Source organism: Apaloderma vittatum, unplaced genomic scaffold (genome assembly GCF_000703405.1).
Source record: "Apaloderma vittatum isolate BGI_N311 unplaced genomic scaffold, ASM70340v1 scaffold38650, whole genome shotgun sequence".
Lineage (NCBI taxonomy): Eukaryota > Metazoa > Chordata > Aves > Trogoniformes > Trogonidae > Apaloderma > Apaloderma vittatum.
In genome coordinates this window covers 11,449-31,937 of record NW_009696949.1, presented here as the reverse complement: position 1 = coordinate 31,937, position 20,489 = coordinate 11,449, and the positions used below count along the sequence as shown (strand labels likewise).

Here is a 20,489-nt window from a genome sequence, read left to right as displayed (position 1 = left end):
CTGCTGGTTTGCTTTGAACCCTTCGTATTTAAGGAAAGAAAGTAACGAGAAGGAATTCTCGTGATCATCAGTATTAAGCCCAGGGAGTCATTTCCGTGTCTGGAAATGGGATGGGAAAGAAGAGGCCGTTTGGAATGGGCGTCCCTGGACGGTAAGGGCAGGAGCGGGAAGACACCCAGCACGTCCCGGTTCCCTGCTCCCGTGTCCCGCCGAGCCCCGGCTTCCCCCGGGGCAGCCCACGGGCAGAAGGGGAAGGAAAACCCCTGCTCCTGCCCCCACCGCCCGCGCTGGCACAGGAGGGCTGCCGAGGGAAGGCTGTCGGCAGGCTCTGCTGGGGCAAGAGAAGCGATCTCCTGGGCATGGTGGGAGGAGCGGCCTGGCCTCGGCTTGGCTGTGGGTCAGCGGCTCAGGGCCGTCTGGCTAACGCAGGTTTTTTCAAACCAGGCAAACTGGCAGCAAGTTTTAATTCTCTGGCGCGTGGTTCTGTGAGCGTCAAGGATCCGCTTCTCCGCTGAGTACACTGGGAGCTTGAAGCTTTCAAAATTCAGTCTGTAGTCGTTAAAAATCAGCACTTGGAGCTGAAACATCTTTTATTCAAGATATTCTTGATTTTTTTTCATAATAATGATATTATTCAAGATAATCCATGAGGTAAATTTTGGTTTTACTTTGTCAGCCCAGTTTCCTCTGAGTTCCCTGTAAGGTGATCCAAAGTAGTTCTGTTCTCTCATTGATTTCGTTCTTCTCTAAGAGGCACATACTGGTGACGTCTCTGCTGGAGCCTTAAGTTACTGCAGCCTGCCTTTGGTGGGCCGCTGGTTTTTTGGGCGCATAACTGATGCTGGCAGCTCTGGTGCTGTTCTGTCTTGCAGTCGCTTCTGCGGCAGTGGTCAGAGATCAGGGCGCAATGGTTGTAAGCACTGAACCTAAGAACCCCTCACCCTTTTTAATGGTTTTATTTGCAGAGTTTGCTTTGTTTCTCAGCAATATTCCCCTAAGTGCTGTAATTTACCTTACACTGAGCAAAAGATGCGCTCTTAAATGTTTGGTTGGTGTTCCTGATGTGTTTCATGCTTTCGGAGAGATTCATATGGAAATATATGACCTCGAATATGGTTCTTGCCTAATGTATCTAGAATTGCAGAAATTACTAGAATTATAAGAATTAATTACAGAAAGTTCATGGTGTTCTGTGTCAGAATTGCTGGGAAGGCTGGGTCTAGATGAGAGGGATTGTGGAGCTGGATCCTGAAGCAGACGTTAAGCATGTATTCGATCTCCCAGATTAATGTACTGTGAAAACAAACTTGTAGGACCTAATAACAGCAGAAATATTTGATCATTGCTCTGAGTATTCATGGCAGGGGTAGTTCTTGCATAGCAACAGCCATCCGTGGCGTTTGGAGCCCAAATTTTGCAACATGGAAATCCAGAAAAACATAAGAGAACTGAATGTAGACAGTGAAGCTGAGTCGTCTGTTTTAATTGTAAAAGCTGGGAGAAAGGGTGAAAAAACACCGATAAAAACAGTGGAAGACAGTTTGATTCTTTTCTAAAAAGAAATCCTCTTTTGATCTGAGTCTGAAAAGCTACTCGTATTGCCAATTTTAATTTTATGTTTTAAAAACATGTGATTTTTATCTTAGTCCAGAATTGTTAGTTTTACAGATGCTTATTTGATGCAGATGAATTGGAGTGCCTTCAGGAGGGGAAAAAAAATAAAAATATAATTGTCAATTTTTTAAAGCTAACAGCGCTTTTAAGATTCTCAGTTTTGGAATAAAGCTGTCTTTCAACTGTTTGTAACTTTGCAAATCTTTCAAACAAACAAAAGAGAAGCAAAAGAAATACACAGTAAGAAGTCTTCCAGTATCAGCGTTAAGGAGTCTGGATTTTGTCCCAGCGACTGGTTGTCGTGATCTTAAAAGTTGGAAATCGTTGTGTCAACTCATCTGTTTATCTTTTCAAAGCGTCCCTGTTCAAAGCCCGGCCTGCAGAGCGAGGTAGGGAGCTGCCGTCCCAGCGCCACGCTCGCAAGGCATCGGCGCGTGAGGTCAGCTGCTGAAATTACAATCTCCACTGGAATTAGTAGCTTCTGCCTCCCCAGTCTGCAGAAGCCCCGTTGCCTTCACCTGTGAGCGGGGCCGGTGCGTGCAGCAGGAGTGGGGTGACAGGGAACCCCTGGTGCCCCCCATGCCGGGCGCCGACCCCGCTAATGACGAAAAGGAGCTGAGGACGCGCAGACGTTGCGGTCTGTCAGCCGGGCTGTCAGAAGCTGGCTTTGACAAGATGGCAGCAGCAAAGTTTTCCATGTGTAGGCTTGAAGTAAAATGTAATTGGCCTTTCTGTGCAGAACAAGGATCCATTGATGAATACAGCTGGGCTTTGTTTCCTTCTGTCGCTGAGTGTGGGAGGTAAAAGTGTTCTTCTTCATGTTTATTAATACAAGATTCCTTAGACAAATGGCAAGCACAGTTTAATATTTGTTGGAACACAGAGGGGCTTGCCAAAACAGTTGTTGTGTAAGAGGATTTCAAGGTTTTCAGATTATAATCATCTCTGGGTTAAATAAATGAATGATTACTCTGCCTTTTTCAATTAAAGAGGCACATCCTCTCTCGAGGCCTGATACAGATTTTGTCTGCTGTCCCACACGTTTCTGTCACCGAACCTGGATTTAGGCAGCGGTAATGAGTTTGAGCTGGAGATTCTATCAGAGCTGGAACTAAAAAGCAAAGTCAGACTTGAGTTTCAGGAAAATTAGAGCATGTTGGGGTTTGGATTTTTTTCCTAGTGCATCAGATTTTTTTTTTTCCCCTTACTCCTCTGTAGAAAAAGAAACATTGTGGTGTGCATTTCCATAGGCTTCCGGGGACAGACTGTTGTCCTTGCTAACGTTGCTCTTTCGCTTCTGGTGCACGGCAGAGTCCGAGCGTGTGTTTGGGAGTCCCGGCCGAGCGGTTAATGCTCCCAGCCAGAGCGGTTGAATTCCAGTTTTAGATCAATTCCAGAGCCACCTCTTTGCTCCGACCCCTCCTCTCCCTCAGCCAAAATGAATCCTAATTGGAAAAGGATCTTCGGCTGTAGCACATACAGTAGGCTTGTTACATGACTGCTAACATGTGGGTTGAGGCTCCCTGCCTTTGATGAAAGAAAATATCAAATTTCACTGAAATGCTACATTTTCACCAGTAAATGTTAAGTGATCTTGTGAGGGCCTTAGGTACTGCCTCCCCCTTCTGCAATAAAAAGCCTTCCTGAACAACACAAAGCAAAAAATGTTTATGTTTAGCCACAGCAGCTCTGCTACCAGTTTTGTTACCTCTGTGATTTTCTGAAAGATGCAGGATTTTTGTTCTTCCAAAAGCAGCGGATGCATAGAAAATGCAACGGGGGAGGAGGTTTTCATATTTACTGAAGTAGTCATCCTAAAACAACTACTTCCAATAACTTGTAGAAAAATATTTTGCTTTCCCATATATGAAGCAGAGGATTGTTGCCCTTCCGTGGGTTAGACTGAGTATTTTATTTGTTTTGGCAACACAGCTAAAGACGACACAGGAGGGCATATTGCTGTAGTGTCGTTGAGGCTGTACGCTGGTGCAATATTGCAAATTATCCCCCCTCCCCATATAGATCCGGCTCATTCATTTTAATCCTGGACTTGCTTTTTAATGAAAAACTCCCATCTGGAAATGACCAGAGGGCAGCTGATGGAAGCGCAACCCGTGAGCTGGCAATCCCTGCTTTACAATAGAGGAGAGTCTTTCGTTGGTTTAGGGCCTGAACTGGAAAACTTGGCTGGCAGGGTTTCAGAATCGGTGATTACGAGCCCTTTTCTCGCAGCGGTCGCAGCCCTGGGTGAGTGAGGCCGGGGCGCGGGAGGGCGCCCTGCCCGTATCTCCGGCAGAGCCCGTCTCTGCCCTGACGAGCTCACAGCACGACACAGTGCAAGGAGTTAGCGACACAAAAAGGTAGAAGCTCAGGAGTGGGGAGGACAAAGTAATGCCGTTTTCATCCCTATATCCTGCTTGAGAATAAATCCTCATGCACGGAGTTGGAGGTGGGTGGTGGAGGGGGCGGCGCGAGGGAAGCAGCTCCTGGCCTTACCTGCCTGCAGGGGCAGGGCACCGAGTCTCCAGCTGTGGGGAAGGGGAGAGCTTTCGTGGGTTAGATGCCAAAAATACAGTAACAGAAGGGGATCGCAGAATTGTCCGGGTTGCAAAAGACCTTTAAGACCATCGAGTCCAACCCATAACCCAGCACTGTCAGGCCCAGCACTAACCCGTGTCCCTGAGCACCGCATCTCCACGGCTTGTAAATCCCTCCAGGGGTGGGGACTCCACCTCTGCCCTGGGCAGCCTGGTCCAATGCTTTAGTAACCCTTTGGGTGAAGAACTGTTTCCTTATATCCGATCTAAGCCTTCCCTGGCACCACTTGAGGCCATTTTCTCTTGTCCTGAGAGTCTGAAGTATTTTTTATGGGTTTTGTCTATTTGGGCAAAGGGGGCTCCTCCTCCTACTCTTTATTGAACAGACCTGTTCTTCAGGCACCAGTGTCGAATAAAGTTCTAAGATGTGGCTTTCTGCACGGCAGGGACTTGCAGACAGATGACAAGTAGGTTTAGAGAACTCATGAAGAATTATTTCTGCCTGAAGTTGTGGTGGAGTTGGAGTTCAAGTGTTCACATGGAATCTTCTGTTACTTTGAGGCAAATCTCAGTCAGCCTGGACTTCAGGGGAGTAATTCCCAATATATAATGCAAATTGAATTTGGCCTGTGAATTATTTACTTTATTATTTTTAACAAGCCTTTCCTGTTTAAGTGCTGACTGGTACCCATACATCATTTCTCACATGTTTGTAGTCTTCCTTTTTGACAGTGCTCAGGGTCAAGCTGAATAAAAAATAAAGTTGTGCTCCCTCCAGCATCACATAATTACTGTGATAGATGATCTCAAATGCTGCTTCCCCCCACTGAGCATGAAATACTGTAGTTAGGGTGGTTCTGTTGTACATGGCATGAAATAGCTTCTATTTGCTGTGCCTTTAAGGTCTTAAAGTTTCCTATTTCCTGTTCTTTTGATGAGTCATTAACTTCTAATGCTCGTCTCTGGAATTATTGCTGTATTTAAAGTGATTTCCCTAAAAACAGGAGATGGAGAACTTCACAGGCCCTGTCTCTCATAGTCTTTTCTCTTTTTAAATTCCCTAGTCGTGCTGCCATCAGTGAAACCCCAGGAGTAGTGGTAATGGGAGGATGAGAAACCGGGGAAGATGTTCCAGAGAACTGTTATTTTTTATGGAAAAAGGAGAAGAAAAATTGAATGTCTCATCCTACAGAAAGCTCTGTCTGCTTTTTACAATTCGAGATATTTGTGAAACTCTTAACCCTGCCTTGTGCAAAAATCAACAGACTGTACGTCACTATATAGCATTAATATTTGGCTTAAAAGCCTAGAAATGAAGACAAATGGAAATAGTTTGGAGATCTGCTTCTTACTTTGATCCAAAGCTCTTGTGTGAAATAGGGCTGGAAAACCGATGCGCCAACCCGCCTTTTTTTTGGTCAAATTTCTGATTCAGCCTTCAGTCGAAGCAGAAGAGTTGGAAGCCAGCGTGCTGTGGAGAGTGAATCACAGCGTGACCATAAACCACTCGCCTCTCTGAACCACTGACTGCTGGCTTTGAGATGTTGTCGTTAGCCTTTACTTTTGGCTCAGGGAAACTGAGGCATGAGGAGTAAGTGTAATGCTCAAAGCCAACACGTCTGGCCTTGACTGGAGTCTAGAAACAGGCATGCCACAATCTGGCATTTTTTAACGGTGTTTTTTTTAAATTATTATTATTTCTAAGGGTACATTCCTGAGAACTCCATGGAAATGGAACATTTAGAGTTTGTAGAAATTAGTGCTGTAGCTGGGCTGTTGTCCCTTTTGTAGACTTACAATGCTTGTAATTAGTTGATGTAACTTTCTGACAGCACAGAAGTGCCCTAGGTCCTTTCAGGGGGTTTTGTTTTGTTTGGTTTTCAACCTCGAGTGAGACTGTTCAGTTCCTTTTTCTAGTATAGCCTGAAAGCTGGTGTTATTCAACAGTCCAAAGTAGAAGAAAAATAGCCTTAAGGTATTCCAGTGTGTTCTCGTCATCACCCTGTTATCTGTAACCTTGGGTTGACATGAGATCCTGGGATGGAAATCTTTAAATAAAGGCAAAGTACTGTATCAAAGGGCCTTACGCCCCTGTGCCAACTGCGCGGTCAGTCCTTCTGGCCAGGCTGTGACCACGGCTCCTAGCGGGATGTGAAACTACACGGAAGAGGCTGCAGCATCCTTGGGGCATGAGTTCAGAAGAGTCCCCGTCCCTTCTCACTCACCAGAACCAAACCTCTTCGGGCTGTTGCTGCCTGAGTCCGCTGGTGAGTCCGCTGAGCAGAGGGACCACCAGCACGTTCCTGCGGGAGCTGGCTGGCCCTGCCGGTCTGCCAAAAGGGCGATCCCATTTATTTGAGCTGTGGTAGCTCCTTTTATCTGTCACAGTTGAGCTCTGTGAGGTGCCTGGGAGGGCTTTGGGCAGAGGAGGAGGAGGAGGAGCGGATTATGGGGAGAGAGCGGCACCCTTCTTGCAAAGGCACATCTGCCCCCGAGCGTGAACAAGGTCCTTGGGCCTCTGCATCCCAATCATCTGAGCCTGGTTTTCGCACAGCCCTTTCATGTATGTCTGCAAATTATAAATGTCTCATTTTTTTGGATGTGAAATGGCAGAGCAGCAGAGTTATTCTGGTACAGTACCGCTTCCTTGAGGTCTTGTCTGGGAAGGCGAGGAGGGCACGTGCTTCTGCTGGGCTGCAACCATGGATAAAGCCTCGAATCATCAGGAACAAATGGTTCATCTGTTTTCAGTCGCGACCATCCCTGTGTAGCGTGCGCGGTCACCTATTTCCAGTCAGAAGGCAAAGCTCTCCACCGCGCTCTGCATTAAACCAGCAGTGACTGCGGTAGCTGTCTCTACCTCGCCACACTTTTCATGTCCTGTCTTTCTTTACTGGCGCTTACTTCAAGCTCTCCTTGTGCTCCGTAGATGGATTCCAGCTGCTTTTCCCACTCCCACGCGATGACAGTGCAGGCAGAAAAATGAGTCATGTAGTGTACGTTGTGCTGCCTCGTTTAATGGAAAGAGATGGCCGTCCTGAACGAGGGTGGTAGTTCAGGAAACTAAGATCCCAAGCACCAAAACTCTGTATCCTGAAAAGCAGCCTCTTTCTTCTGCCTCTCCTTTCCCTTTGGAAAGCCATGGGTTTGCTGTGAGAGCCGGTGGACCTGCTCCCCCGTGTACCACAGACAGCTTTCACCTTTATCCCATGTTCTCGTCTGAGTTTTTTGTTTCCAAGAGCAGAGAGGGGTGTACCATTGCGGGCAGTGGTGGCTCTTATTTGGCACAAACTTTATGGAAGTCTCCCTGAGCTGTTTCCTCATTAGACAGGTCTTTCAGCACCTCACTGGATGTGTGCTTAAAGGAGTGATCCCGTCCCTGCCATGACCCCGCAGCTCTAAGGCACCTTACTACAGAAACAGGGATGTTACTCTCTCCACAGCTGGTTTACAAATAAGAAGTATTTCGGTTTGCTATTACCTGTTGGTACTGCTGACATTGGGAATTTCGAGGTGTTCACATTACTCTGGCTCAAGCCTTCAGAATGAAGCCCTGTGCCTGTGTCGCTGTGGGGGTGATCCCTGCTGCCTTTGTAAGGGCTTTAAAACATCGGGCAAGTATTTCTCCCGGCCACCCCCACGTAAATCTCTGACTTCCAGTGTAGCCCTTATCCTTGATGCCTGTGGCAGAAGCAGGGCTGGGAGGGAAGCGTCTGTGCTGGCTTTATGTGCTGGAGTCACCCTCTGCGTTTGCCCCGTGCCCTGGTTGCAGGAGAAAGGGGGATTTTGGGCTCCGGGCTCGTTTTGGCAGCGATGTGGCCGTGAAGCAGTGGCATTTCCAGTAAATCAAAGACTCCCCTGAGAAGCGGTTGCGCTGGCAGCAGGTCAGCGTGCGGGCTGGCCGTGCTGCGTGCGTGCCACACGCTGGCCGAGCAGCGTGTCCTGTTTGTGCAGCGCCTTCTGATCACCCCAGAGTCATCGCTTAATGGGTCCTAAGGAATATTGTCTCATTTACATATCCTCTGATCTCAATTAAAGGACAATAGCACCATGTGGGATTGCACTGGTGTGTCACAGAGAACATCCGATGTGATGAAACGGAATCTCATTAACTCAATGACATTCTTTAAAAAATACCGACGAGTTTTTTAAAAATAGTATCTTAGAATAAGAAACTAAGGATCCCAGGCATCAGGAGCTTGGATTGAGCACTAATTTGGGGGATTTGGAAGAGAAAGCTGTTGGCCAGCTCGTGGAGCAGAAGGGATAAGGCAGGATGGTGCAGACACTGAAACCAAGAAGAACAATAGACAACATGCAGGCTTGGTAATAACTTCATTAGCATTCCTGTAAAGCATTAAATAAACAAGTGCATTTACAATCCTGTAAGCTTGATATTATCAACCCTTCACGTTTCTCTAGTGTGCGGCTGCTGGAGCAGATCTTAGCAGGGGCCGTGATTTTGTACCCCTGACAGCCTCGCCTCCCGTTTTTTTGAAGTGTTGAGAAACTGAGTCACAGGGAGGTTGGTCAGGGAGGCAGAGGGCAGTCAGTATTACAGCATCAAAACTAAGAAATGGAATCACTGACTGGAAGAAAGGACTACTTCTTCCCTTATTTTGGTTTGATACAGCTTCTTGATGCCCAGAATACACCCTAGCTCATGGAAACTCGCAAGTTTTAAAAGCCTGTTAGTAACGAATTTGGAACAAAAAAAAATTGAGTGAAGTGCTGTCTTAGGGCTACTAATCTTTGTAGCACTTTTTCAGTGGCTTGTGATAGATGATCTTTGGTTACTCATGATCACCAACTGTACAACCTGTCTCCATTCCTTCCCTCAAACTAATGAACTTTCAGCTGAATAGTTTATTTTTTTTTCTCCCCCCAAACCAGCTTTTTATTTGTCAGGGGTTTTAGGCTAGTCTGGACTCGATTTGTTTTGTGCTGGCTACCAGGCATAAATCTCTTCAGTTCCCTGTGGCTGATAAACTTGCCCTCTTGTATCTCCTTCTGGATGAACTCCAGTGGTGGAACCCGGATGGCCGGGTTAAAGTCAGGCTGGTTTCCAACTATATTAACAAGCATATCTATTCATATATATATATGTATTGAAAAAAAATGGAGAGGGAGTGCCACAGCAACTTTTGTCCCATGACTTGCATTTTCTTCCTTTTCCTTTCTTCGGCTCAAAATTCAACACTGGGAAAAGGGAATCTTCCTGTTATGGTTGGTACTAAGCAGAGAAGCAGGGGAGGATTGTGAAGCAGGTAACTTCCTTTGCGTAGCTTCCTCAAGAAACGGTATTTGCCGATGTTTCGTTTCCTGTGTGTTTCCCCATTTGTGGTATGTGAGTTATCAACCTGTTTACAGCAGACAGATAACCTGAGGGGCACATACGGCCTTCGTCAAAACATAACACCCATTTCCACATTTGTGAACCGTGTCATCTGCCAGTTGGGTTGCCATAAATTGCCATGAAATGCGCGCAGCCTTACCCGGTAGTGAGGAGCGCATAACTTACCCATGGAGTAACTAACCACCTTCATAAATCTCAATTCACTCTTTGCTGAATTCACTTCAGGGAAAGTGGGAGCGATTTCTACGGCCTGTTATCCCACGTGGTCACGGTAACGTAAAGGGTGAGCAGAGCTGTTCTGGGGAGAGATTCCTCTGCCCTGCTCTGGGTTTCACCCTCTGTGTTTGGGAACCTCTGTCTTGTGTAAAACAAACAAAAAGCACGGCCCAGCTGCCGGGTTTGCAGCCAGAGCGCCCGGCATCCTTGTTCAGGGCTGTCATTAAAAGATTTCATGAAACAGCCTTAAAAATGAAAAGTTTCCTTTCTGAGAGAGAGGGAGATAATTGAACTCATTGATTTGTTTCACGGTTTGTTTGCCCTTTCATTCCCTTCCTGAGGTGCTGTTTGTTGAGGAATGTCTCCAATTGCCAGAAAGACAGTGGGGTGTCTAATATTTCCCCGCCAGCTCTCCTTTCAGCCAGAGCAGAGTACTGTGGCAAGCCTACGATATGAATTTTTAATGCAGAACTTTATAACATAGCCCTTGCAGCACGGCTGCACTACTCTCTTGAGCTTTCAGATTTAATGCTCTGATGAACAGAGCACAGACTTGGGGCATTCGGCAGCAGTCAGAATTAACCCCCGCCTTACCGAGAGCGTGGCACTTAATTTCCCTGTGGATTAATACAGATGTGGGAGGAAAGATCCCACGTATTCCAGCATTGGAAAAGTATCAGAACGACATGGAATTTGGGTCCCACGTTTATCTGCGATGTGTTTTCTCTCTTTTGCTGATAATGGGAATTCTTAAGGCTGTTTACTTTTCCTGGGCTCGACGATGACGCAGTCGTTGCGTGCTGGATAAAAACGACACTGTCTTGTCCGCTGTCTGATCTCAGATAATGACCCATGCTGGTAGGCTAGCTGTCCAAAAAGGGGAAAGAATTAAATTAGCTCTGTAATGCATCATTGTGGATTAATTTGCCATAGGAATGTTCCTCCTGATCATATCATTCCGTCGTTTGTGCCCTGAATCACGGTCATTTATCTGCGGGGATTTTGCTCTGTTGGGAATATGACCTTGCCTAGGTGTGGCTGTTCCTATTAGTCCGTCTTCTTATTTACCTAGCGAGAAGTGTCGAGCCCAGCAGTGCAGCTCAGGAGTCCAAATTACTACTCTTGAGGACATCAGCACATGTTTGTCGGTGCTGAATTTCATCTGTCGTGAAGCTGCCTGTTCACCGGCTTGGTTTAGCGTCTCGATATTTTTACTCTTCCGCAGTCTTGCTGACGGTAATTCAGCTTTACAGCAGTTAGTGCCACCGTTCATCAGCTTCTCTAAATCACCTCTTTACTTATTAAAATCCACCAATCCTCATGTGTGATCTGGGGGAATATCCCTCTCAAGATCCAGGTCTGCGTAGTCCCTGGGTTTTTCGTCGCTGGTTCTTTTTGGTATTAGAGGGTGTCACAGCCAGCCCTGGCCTTGTCCGGGATCTCAGCAGGATTTTATCAAGAGAAAAACGCAACGTGTGTAGGTTTGGTTTCAATAACAGAGAAGAGTCAGATGTATTTAAGCTGTGGTAGGGCTGGTGTAAGCCAGGACACAGAACTCGCCGAGGTGTTAGTGGTGTTTGGGAGGAGGACGTGGCGAGGAGTGTGTACACTGGTGTTAAACCGTTTGCCTTAAAGCCCTTCCAGAGGAGACACTGAAGTTGTTCTTAACTGATGCCACGGAAGTGCATTTACGCTTTTTCATCATAAATCAGCGTCTCTGCTTCAGCGAGACATTTACACATTTGTTTCAGATGAGGTCTTTTAAGCAGCTTGTCTTATTGATTATAGACCCACGATTGTCTTTACCTCCTCCACTGTTATTACTAACTCACAAGATTAAGATTTTCAAGGCTTGTTACTAAATGCAGAGACATCCCATTGTTTCATTCAGTCGTTCTAGGCATCTGTTAGCTTCACTTCTATAAAAAAACACTGTGTTTTGATAGAAAATGTAGTTTAAGTCTTTGTCTCAAAGGGCACTCCTGTTGCCCTGTTCTGCACCGCTGATTAGCTCCACGCCGTATTTGTGTTGTGTCAAGCATGCTGCCTAAACCGAGGCTGGTGACTCCGTTTTGCCATATGTAAAAAGGGCACATGGGGCAAGGCAAGACTTCGCTGATGTGGCTAAGCCAGTCTTTGGATAGAAAGGTGGACGGGCTGTTCCGATGCTTGCTTTGTAGCCTGTAAAAATAAATGTACGTAAACTGCATTTGCTGACCATTCACTTGAACAGTGCCGTCCGTTAGGTCATTCTGTGATGAATTGAAATATTCTTCTTTCCGGGAGATCGCACCAAAGGAAAAAAAAGATGTGTACAGCATCTGTCATGCTGCTAGGCTGTGTTACCGCCGACTGCCCCGTAGCACAGGCACCGTAACTCACCAGAACGGGCAGCTTCCATCACGATAGCATTTTTCATTGTTTTACCTGTGTGGGGCTTTAATGCGGGAGTCTTCTGCTTTTAGTGAGTCCAAGTGGAAATATTTATTGCATGAGTTGTAGCAGATTTTTATATGCATAGTGGTAGAGTTGGGGAGCATGACTCATAGGAAGTAAAAAGATCAACAAATTCAGGGCGTTTAACTGTTTCAAGTTCTTCACCACTGTCCTTCCCATCCGGGGACAGGGAGTGCAGAGTGGAGAGGAGCGAGAGGCAGAGTCTCCCGGCCTGAACTCCTGAGATACCTCTGCCTGGTGCTCCGTCCTGACCCGAATTCCAGTGATGAGCAAACAGAGGGTCTCAACTTAGGCTGTTCCAGTGATGCTCACCCTCTGTGACATCAGGGTTTGGCTGCACAGCCAGAATGGTCTCTTCCTGTTAATTACCCAAGATAAAACATTAAGGGGTTTATTTTTATTTTTTTAATTGCATGGGATCAGAAGAAAGTAGCAGCTGTACTAAGTTGCGCTTTTTAATTACAGATTTTGATGTTGGGATGTGCAGGATCTGAGGCTCTATGTGGACTTGCTTAAACTTGGGGCTAGAATCTGGAATTAATACAAGTTCTACTTTGAAAAATGCAAGTAAATGACTGGAATGGCTTCTATTTCTAGGGCAGAAGTTGAAATAATTAAATTTCAGTAGAGTGCATGGTATTGGTGTCTTTGAAGATCATGGCAAGGAGGTGTTGCCCGGTAATACCCAGTAGCACTTTTAATAACCTCGTGTCCTGGCTTGTTTCGATTTGTAGGGCCGGTAGGGAAATGTGCCTCAGCGCTGCAGCTTGAGTGGGACAGCAAACAGCTCCTGCTGCTGGGAAGCGAACGACTGACAAGTCGTTTGGTAGAGCCGTTTGCCAGTTTATTAGCTTAAGCAGCTTAGGTTTAATTAAACAGCAGCTTCTGTGTGCGATATCAGAGAAAATAACGTTCTACTGAAAGCTGAGTTGTTTAGTGTTGTGCCCAACTTGCTGAAGACACCAACAACTTCTGTCTTCCAGCGTTCAGCTGGTGCATTCGCTGCCATCTCTTATGCACAACTGGTTTGCAGAATAGTCCCTTTCGGGTATGGATGAGCCTTAATTTGTTAGTTAAGTGCAGACTTGGTGTTGCCTTGGTGGCAGCGGTTGTCCCTTGGGCGGGCAGAGCTCCTTCCATCCCAGGACCGCGGTACCAGAGGTCTTTCGTCACAGATGTGTGTAGCCTGGGAGATCCTTCACCCCTTTGCCAAAGGGCTCCAGGAGCAGAGGGCTGGGAGCTTACTGGGGAAGCGGTTGAACCTGTGCCTCCTGTCAGAATGTGCACCAGCCATGAAGGCAAAGCGACCAGGAATCTGTTGTGGGAGGAGTGGGGGGTTTTGTGGAATACCTGGAATTAATTTCTGAGAGAGTAAGTGACTGTCAGGAACAGCACTCATGCCCTTTGCTTTTTTTTTCCCTACGACCTGGAAACTAGAAACCGTTTTTTGTTGGATGGTTGTGCCAGAGGCGATAACATTGTCATCTTCAGGAGGCATTTTACTAGATCCAGAATGAGGGTTTGGTGGGGAACAACAGAGGGAGGAGGTATCACTACTTGTGGACACAGCTCCTTTCCTTAATCGTGCTGCTTTTCAACCTATATCTTTTTTAAGAAGTCTTTTTTATTTTACAAGGAGTTTGTGGCATGAGATCGCTGTATTCCTTGGCTGATGTTCCTTTCCTTCTCAGAGAGAGTGCGTAACAGGAACTTCTGCAGAGCAGATGAAGATTTAACACTTGGACTGCTTCAGATTAGACCTGTAACACCATGTGTAGACAACCGAGTATCAACGGCCAGCGTTTCAGAGTGGTTCCTTTCAATTTCTGGTATCTGAAAATGTCAGCCACAGCACTTGTTTCCCTGTTACCTCATCGCTCTATGTGCCAAGAGCCAGGAGCTCCAAATAAGTCAAAATACTCGGCGGGAGTTTTGCCATCTTTATTTCTCCTTTTACAATTCCCATCCATTTCTCTTCAGCCCTCACACACTGGGAAAGCCTTTGAATCGGTGTGGCAGTTTATGCAAAATCTGTAATTCTGATGTTACACCCATGTTAACAAAAATAACGAGGCAGCCAGAGGTTTTTTGAGGTTAAGAAGGTAATAAAAATCCAGAACGCACAAGGTTTAGTTCAAGCCGTGCTTATTGGGGCAAGTATTTCACATCTGAACTAGAACCTCTTGAGACTTGATACAGCCTAGCATTGTCTGATTTATTTAATCACATTTGCATGAAATCAGATATATTCAACAGAGAACATCGTGAGCAAATTGAATGAAAGCATTACTCAACAGATTTTCTGGCTTTGATACTAGAAAATATCCGCCAAGTTTTAGCCAGCGGAGCTGCTGGTTTTAGTTCAGCAGCAAATCAGTCGCGAAGGAACCGAAGACCTAAAGACTGCTGCTCTCTGTGACTTCTCCGTGATAAACGGGTGTGCAGAGCCCCTGCCCGCTCTGTCGCACTCCGCTCTTCACCACATCACGCACAGATTGAAGCAGAAAAGTCCTTTTTTGACATGCACCTGGAACCTAGAGCTGGTGACTGCCCAGTTATGTGTACGTAGGCTTCTCTTAGTTGAATAAAATAAAGAGCATTTGCTCTTCATTTGTTCACAAGACATGGGGGAGTGGATTGATTTCTGTGTTCCTATTTCATTAACTATTTGGGGGAAATGCTGGTAGTTGATTAAAAGTAGAACTGTAGTCACAGCAAGGGCATAAGGATTAAAGTTGTGGGTTTGAATATTGCTGACAATAAGTAGACACAGAATGTGGCACATAGTAAATAATCAGCAGTTTTGTTCGTTATTCCAGGTTGTAGTCACTTGCATTTATGAGCAGGCTTTCCTTGGCTTTACGTGCGGATGACTGTCATGAAAAAGCTGTGACTTTCCATGAAGGTGGAAAAAAATCCACCCATCATGTTTCATTCATGTATGAATTGTGAAGATACAGCGGCAGTGTTCTAACCCTGCAGGTGACTGGAGCTCCCAAACTGTGCGGTATTGGTCTTCCATCAAGGTGCTTATGTCATAAAACAGTTTATCCTTTTTTTTTTCCAGAGCTCTCTACTTTTAAGCGCTTTGTTGTGTACGCTCTTGCAAATACATTTGCTGCCCGCATTAGTCATTTGCAGTACTTAGATCCTGCAACTATTAAATTGTTAACATTTGGGGCCAGCTATAATTATCTTTTATTATTATTATTTCTAATGGGCATAGTGCCTCTTTCCTTGCTAGCTTCCCTGAACATTTGAGAGATCTTTAAGGGATCTGTTGGGCTGAAGCACCGGACTTTCATTTCTGGTTTTGCTGTTTGTTTTCCTGCCTTTCTTAAAATACTGTGGTATTTTTTGTGGCAATTTTTGTCTGTGTGAAGCCTTTGTTTCTCTAGAATGTCTCAAATGGACTTCCCAGGGAAAAAGATACCTGGCCTGGCCCTGCAGAATCACCATCTTCCGTTACTTCTTTGCGTTCAGGGTCTCAGAGAGCTGCTGTGGCTCTAGAGACCTGATGCCAATGCCACTTGCTGTAGTTGCACGTTGGTTTTGATACCTAAAACGACGTCAGAAATGGTAGTTCCTGAGGTTAATCACTGCCTGTTCCGCTAAATGTTCTTTGTTTCCATGCTCCAGTCAGGAACAGGGGGTTTTCTTTCACTTTTATTTGAGAGTGTGGAAGACCGATAAACCAGCGGTTAGTTTAAACTGTTGATTTTTCTGATGCCTTATACGAATTTTTCCATAGCCGAAACCACAAAAGCCAGAGGTGCTCGACTTCAGCATTCGTGACACTTTTTCCCTGGTGTTTCTCGTTTGGTGGGGAGGCTGGAGACAGGGAGAGAGTACCGGTGGTGGCGGCGGTGTTCACATCCTGCGCACCCTCTGTGGGAAGGCATTTCTGTGAGCTGCTCTGTGAGGTACTGTGGATCTCAGGAATGGGGGAAGGCTCGTAGCTCCGCACCGCAGCCGGGCAGGCTGCAGGAGCGTCGGGTGAGCCCTGTGCTGATGGTCTAAATCAGTGATTTATGTGTGTATGTGTGTGTGTTCTGCAAATTCCTGCAATTCCACTGGTTATTGCTAAGAGATCAGAGAAATAACTGTGAAAGGCAGCCAGTCCTGCACTGTGAATGTCCCCTGCTGATGTTCCAGCTTTTGATGGAAAACTCCAGGTCGTCTGGGAGTTAGAAGTGACTGCATGTGGATCCCTTGGTGCAGGAGTGTGAGCTGGGACTCGATCCGTGTAACCCTGTGGGATGACTGTCTGTCGGACAGCCGTGGCTTTCTCGTCTTTTCCCTACTGGCTTCACGCTGTCACAGTTGTTGTTGTAGTTTTAAATATACAGTATCTTGATGTTAGGTATGTCAGACCAGCTTAACTCATCAGAAAACCATTTCAGTACAGGGCTTGTAACTGATAATGGGTGTACTTTTGCCCTCTTTGCTGAAAGACAGTGCCCACTAAATATAGCAGAGCGAGCTATTTTTGATTACGTAACATCTCTGTCTGCCTGTACTCTGATTAAATAATCTATTTTCTTGGCAAAGGAGTACGAGTTAATTTTCTGTTATTGATCAAAACCATACTTCAGTGGTGATACAGATGGCTTATTTGTCTTGCTGCCTGTTGGATTGATTTTTGTCACTGCCGTCAGTGATGCTGCGATGCGGCGGTCGCACTGGCAGCAGCGAGACACGCCAGGCACATGCGGGTTCTCACCTAGGTCGGGATTAGACACTCCTCCTGTGTGATGGGACAAGCCTCGCTCTGTCTCTTAACGCTTTTTGTTACTGTTTTTCGGTGAATATATCGTCTGGTATCCTTATCGACTAAGCTTTTTTTTATTTAACATTTCCCCACAGACCCTTTTTTTTGCTAGTTAATTCCTGTTCCCTTCTGTCTTCTACCTACGTGGCACTGGTATTTTAAGCTTAGCTTAGTGAGGGTAGTACATAAGGTTGCCTGTGCCACATACTTGAAAATAAGGTGCATGGACAGAGTCTGTGGAAGGCTTTGGCAAATTTAAGGAAAACCACCCTGAGCTTTGCAATGTATTCATGTGTTCTGCCTGTAGAGACCCTCCTTTTTTGGGAGTGTGACAGCAGGGTGGTCTTATTTCTGTTACACCACCGGATTAATTTGGGGAAGGTGATGCCACCCTGGCAGCCTGCGAGCGGGGCCAAGCCAGGGGGGAGGAGGCAGAGCCCGGGGCAGCTCCCGGGGCCGGCAAGTCTGGCTGCGTCCTCTGTGTTTGTATAACATGTCAGAAGCAAAGTCAGGTTCCCTGGATTACTGATTTACTGCTTAATGCCTTAAAAGGAGCTAAGCCCAGGGTAAATAGCAGAAGACTAGATAGGCTTTGTTTGGAAAGTGTAGAACTTTTTACACGAGCAGCGCGGGAGCTGATGGCACGAACTGTCTGCTGAAGGTAAAAGAAGGGGAAGTTCCAGATAAGCGCCCAACGGAACCCAATAAACTAAGGACAGAGAGAAAAACTGCATCTTTGCAACCACGATGTCTTCCTAGGGTGCCCCGTGGAGCCTGGTGTGCAGGGCCAAGGCAGGCAGCCAAGGGATCAGCCCGGCTGTCGCAGGCAGGACCACGGAGCCAGGACAGAGGTGTCACACCTGGAGAAACAGGGCTGCTGGAGCAGGAGTGAGGGGGGCGTGCCGTGGAGGTGTGGCACTTGGTACGGTTATAAACTTACCTTTACCCCTCCTGAGGTCAGGGAACAGCCAGGGAAGGGTATGTGGCCGCTGAAAGTCGAAATAGCGTGAACTTGCTCGTGAAGCAAATGCCGGGTTTGGGGCTCTAGGACCCCGGGGTTAATAGAGTTAGAGCTGCGTTAAAAAATGGGAAAATCCAAAAGGCAGGTTGGTGTTGTCTTACCTCCTTTCTCAGCTACAGCTGTTTGTTGGGTTTAGGAAGGATGGTTTTCATCCACTAAAGAGGCTTCTGCATTAGCTTATCTTTGAGATATAGTAGAAATGTTGAGAAATTGTTGTTAGCCATAGAAGACTGTTACTTCCAGTTCAAACTCCCCTTCTGTAGAAATATTGTATTAACTGTTGAAACAGAATAATCAAATAATTCTATACCACAGACTACAGTAGCAGTCGAGCCTGAAGCTGTTTTACTTCAGCAGCATTCTAAAGGCTAAACAACTGTTGAAAGGGAAATAGGGAATTTGAGAAGTGTTTCTGCAAATAAAATTGTAAAAGGTTAAATTAGAAAATACTGCGCTGTTGTGCTCTAAGGCTTGCAGTAGTGCCTGGTGTTGCTGGGGTTTACCATGAAGGATTATTTAAAGTAATTTTGCTATCTAGTATTTATCTGGTTCAGATGCTGTGTAGACAAGGCAGTCTGTCAATCACACTAGCGAGCATCTCTCATAATCCGATACAACCAGAGGCTTAAGTTAGAAAAGAATTGAGCAACTTCATGTATTCCACAAAGATGTCAAAATCAAATACGCCTGATACTCGGCTGGTGCAGGCGGCTGTAGGGAGGCCGCGCGGATTCGCACCGTAGCATTGTTTGAGGCCTTGAGCAACCTGGCCTAGTTGAGAGGCGTCCCTGCCCCTGGCTGGGAGGTTGCAGTAGATGATTTCTAAGGTCCCTTCCAGCCTAGGCCAGTCTGTGATTCTGTGATCTAACTGGTGCCAGCCCACCGTTCAGCTCCCTCACCCAGTAAGACTCCTGAGGGCAACTGGAGGCTGAGCCTGCTTCTGGAGTGGGAGCAAATCTAGAGGAGGAAAGGGAAGGAGAGGAAGGCAACTCTTTGACCTGAAGAGCAGGAGGCAGTTCTGTGTCTCAGGCATCTGTCTCCATTAAGTAATAAGGAACTGATGCTTGTGCACATTTGGGCAATTCCTGCCTTTTCTCCTTCCTCCAGTTTGCTTTCTTTATTCTGTGATCTCCTGTTCCCCGTGCTTTGATTCTTTCTCTCTATTTTTTCACAGCATTCTCGCTCAGGTCAGCAAGATTGGTGCTATCGATAGCTTTAAACCGAAACTGCAAAGTGATGACATGGTGGCAATTTACAGAAGTAGTGTTTCCGTTCAGAGAAAAGCTGGAACAAATTGGGAAGAGAGAAAACCATATTGGTAATTGGATACCTTATTATAGAGATAGCAATCGTCCTGGTTGTTAATCCTCAGCACAGCTCATGGGGAAGGTGAAACCTACTCAGAATGTACCGTGAACATCGATAAAGGCAAAAGGTGAAGGAAGTGGTTGAGTCGCCATCCTTGGATGTATTTCAGAGCTGTCTAGATATGGTGCTCAGGGACATGGTTTAGAAGTGGGCCTGGTAGAGTTCAATAATGGTTGGACTCGATGATCTCAAAGGTCTTTTCCAACCTAAACGATTCTGTGATTCTATGATTATCGTCTAGGGATGCGAAAGCAGCTTGGTAAGAAAGAGCAAACTGGAGATTAATGGTCTAGTGAACATATTTGTCTCGCTCCATGCCAGTAAATCCTTCAAAAAGCCACGGAGGATGTTGTCTTACGCTCCGTAGTACCAGTTACCAAAGTCAGACTGGGTCAAGGGGACAGGTCATTCAGAGATCTGGAACTTTTCAGCTAAGATTGGGACGGGTATGGATTTCTCTTCTTTAGTCTGGTGTATTTACCCTCATACACGTTCAGGCCACTGGAAAATTATGGTTCTCCACAAGGTAGGAGCTGATGGCCTGTCCTGGCTCTGGTGGTGAACAGTCGTCTTCCCTTGATACGTGCCTGTGCAGTACAGCCTGCTCTACAGTGTTTTCAAACTGACTTAAGTCTGTTCCACTGAATATAGGCTGAGAGCATCTTATGGTGATGGGCAGAGATACCAAGTGAGTTAGCGCAGAAACGAATAGATACCAAGATTTTCCAAATTTTTGAGCTTCCCAACTCCTTCTGCAGTTAAGGAGAGGAAGAGATGCCAAGTGTCTCTGAAAAGAAACTCCTGAAGATCGATCTGGAATGGATGTGTTGCCATAGTAAAAATCGCAAACTGTGTCCAATTTTTGAGGTTATTTGTGGTTTAAAGAACACAAACATACAGAAATTTGTGATTTTAGCATTGATGTAGAATGAGGGGAGATTGTTCGTTTTGGGCTTATAACTACTCAAAACCTAAAGTAATTTTTCAAGTGTGATGTGGTGATTCTAAAAGAAAATAAAAACCACAAAAACCCCATCAAAATACTCCCATGAACTTACCAAGATATAGGTACTGATTTTACACACTGTAACTCCAGAGACATTATTAAGGTAATATTTTTGTGTATTTTTAGAAGATCTTTAATCACAG

The 20,489-nt window shown here is 45.9% G+C and overlaps 1 protein-coding gene across 1 annotated transcript in view; it reads left to right on the top strand.

Annotated features, from left to right (window-relative positions):
* Positions 1-20,489, top strand: part of LOC104279361 (protein CASP-like) — a gene marked incomplete at its 3' end in the record, with an annotated part of 38,294 nt that overhangs the window by 7,560 nt on the left and 10,245 nt on the right. The window lies entirely within an intron of this gene.